Here is a 3,165-nt window from a genome sequence, read left to right as displayed (position 1 = left end):
AGATTAAGTGGTGGAAACTACAAAGGGAGAATCAACAAAAATTTGTGGATGAGATGGCCAAAAAAGATATTTGGACTTATAATATGGATTTAGATATAGATTCGATATGGACTAAGATGGAGCATAGTATAAGGGAGGTAGCGAAGGAAGTTCTAGGGGAATCTAAAGGTAGCATGCCACCGGGTAAGGACACATCTTGGTGGACAGAAGAAGTACGACAAGCAGCAAAGAGTAAGCGAGAATCCTATAAAATATTAGGGAAGTGCAGGAGTGATGAGAACTACGAAAAGTACAAAGAGGCTAAAAGGGAAGTAAAGAAGGTCATACGAGATGCTAGAGCAAATGTGAATCTGGATCTGTACACAAGAATGGATATGAAGGAAGGGGAAAGAGACATATATAGAATTGCTCGGATGAGAGATAGAAAGATGCGAGATCTCGGAAAAGTTAAATGTGTGAAGGATGTGGACCAAAAAGTCCTAGTTGGAGATAATGATATCAAGGAACGATGGAGGTCCTACTTTGATAACTTATTTAATGGAGATCACGGACAAGAGGTTTGAGATATAAGTATCCCTCACGATATGATAAATCGTGAATGCATACGGAGAATTAAAAAAGGTGAAGTCAAAATGGCATTAAATAAGATGAGATTGAAGAAAACAGTAGGACCTGATTGCATCCCTATTGAGATTTAGAGGTGTTTGGGAGAGAGAGGAATCGAATGGTTGGCGACGATCTTCAACAAAATTTGGAGAAACAATAAGATGCCATCCGAATGGAGGAAAAGTATCCTAATCCTATTATATAAGAACAAAGGTGATGTCCAAGATTGTGCCAACTATCGAGGAATCAAATTAATGAGTCACACAATGAAACTGTGGGAGCGAGTGATCGAACAAATGCTAAGGAGGACGGTGAAGATCTCGGAAAACCAGTTCGGCTTTATCCCGGGAAGATCAACTATGGAAGCATCCATCTAATGAGACAATTAATGGAGCACTATCAAAATAAGAAGAAAGACTTGCATATGGTTTTCATTGACTTGGAGAAGGCATATGGTAAGGTACCAAAGGAAGTACTTTGGTGGGCCTTAATAAGGAAAGGCATTTCGCGGAAATATGTTGACATCATAAAGGACATGTATGAGGGAGCATGCACGAGTGTACGCACCAATGTTGGGAAGACTGAAGTGTTCCCTATTACGACTGGAGTGCATCAAGGTTCTGCACTAAGCCCATTTTTTTCCATCGTTATGGATGAACTAACGAGTTCACTCCAAGATGGTATACCATGGTTCATGTGGTTGGCAGATGATATTGTGTTGGTTGATGAGACGAAAGAAGGCGTGGAGAGAAAGTTGGAACTATGGACGCAAACTTTAGAATCTATAGGCTTTAAGCTGAGCCGAAGTAAGACAGAATAGTGTAAGTTTAGCGGCGATAGGAGTAGGGAGACATGGACAATCACCCTAGATGGGAGAGTTGTTCAGGCATCAGATTGCTTTCGGTATTTAGGATCTATTATCCAAACGGATGGAGAAGTAGATGGAGATGTTGCTCATAGGATTAAATTTGGTTGGGCGAAGTGGAAGAGTGCTAGGGGTTTCCTTTATGACCCTAACATGCCAAATAGATTAAAGGGAAAATTCTATCGCACGGCAATCAGACCAGCATTGTTATATGGTACGGAGTGTTGGACAGTGAAACACTGTCACACTCATAAGATTCGGTGGTGGAGATGCGTATGTTGAGATGGATGTGTGGTCATACGAGAAAGGATCGGGTGAGTAATGAAATAATTAGGACATAAGTAAGGGTTACATCTATTGAGAATAAAATGAGGGAAAACCGACTAAGGTGGTTTGGCCATGTAAGACGAAGAGTGCTTGATGTGCCGGCTAGGAGGACTGAAGACTTGCAAATGGATGTAGTAGTGAGGGGTATGCGAAGACCTAAGCAAACTTGGAGGAGGGTGATCGAGAGTGATATGAGTTTATTAGGGATTGAGGAAAATATGGTAGTGGATAGGAAAGAGTGGATGGAGAGAATTTGTGTCGCGGACACGACTTAATTTCACGGTTTTATATGATGGTTCATGTTAGCCGACCCCGAATCATTTCGGGACTAAGGCTTTGTCAATATGTAAATATAATTTTTTTTAAAAATAAAAATGCTATTGATTGTCATCAAAACTTAACAGTGTAATTTTAAATACTTTGATTTGTGAAAAAACATACCATATACCTTTATTTTACTGTAAAATTGTGTTATTTCCATTTTTTTATCCTCATTCCTGAGTTTTCAATATTATATTTTTGGTGAATTATAGCAAGGCTAAAATAGGGTAAATTACATACATGACTACTGAACTTTATCCATTTTAACATTGTGGTTATTAAACTTTAATTCTTAACGGTATGATCACTGAACTTACACCTTCTAACATCGGTGACCACTCAACTCTAATTAACTCCTGAAAATAACTGTTAACGACCTTAAAATAAAAATATTCAAGAATTAAAGTTGTTCAGAACGACATTTACCATGAAACCACAATTTTTATTTTCCAAAATCACATTTTTTTGAGCTTTCTCTCTCTAAAAATTCACTATCTCCTAACCAAAAAACACCTAAATGACCTCAAAACGAAAATTTTCAAGAATTAAAGTTCCTTAGAATATCATTAACTTTTTGAATTTTTTATTTTGCGCCCATCAACGGTCATAAAATTGATAAAAATGTAGAGTTCAATGGCTATATTGTTAAAAACTGAAGCTCAGTGATAATAATGTTAAAATTAATAAAATTCAGTGGCCAAGGATGTAATTTATCGGGCTATAATACATTGGTTTAATGTGTTGGTAAAACTACACTAATATATCTTTTGATAAATTATCAACATGTAATATATAATATGCAATTCTCTCTTTTCGACATGGTATTAGAGAGTACATCAAATATGGAAAATTGAGCAATTTCTGTAGCTTCCTTTTCCCCAATTTATCCTTTGGCACCCATACCATTTGGGGATTCTTCGTCACCCGTAGACATCGCGTTAAAAAATTCCTGAACTTTATTTTAAAATTTCCCAGAACCACCCTCAATATTTTTTTTAGGGCGATGCATCGATCCTTGCCTCGCTTCGTTGTCAACCCTAATTTAT

Source organism: Euphorbia lathyris, chromosome 10 (genome assembly GCF_963576675.1).
Source record: "Euphorbia lathyris chromosome 10, ddEupLath1.1, whole genome shotgun sequence".
NCBI lineage: Eukaryota > Viridiplantae > Streptophyta > Magnoliopsida > Malpighiales > Euphorbiaceae > Euphorbia > Euphorbia lathyris.
The sequence above is the reverse complement of the archived record's forward strand: the minus strand, read 5'-3'. Positions refer to the sequence as shown.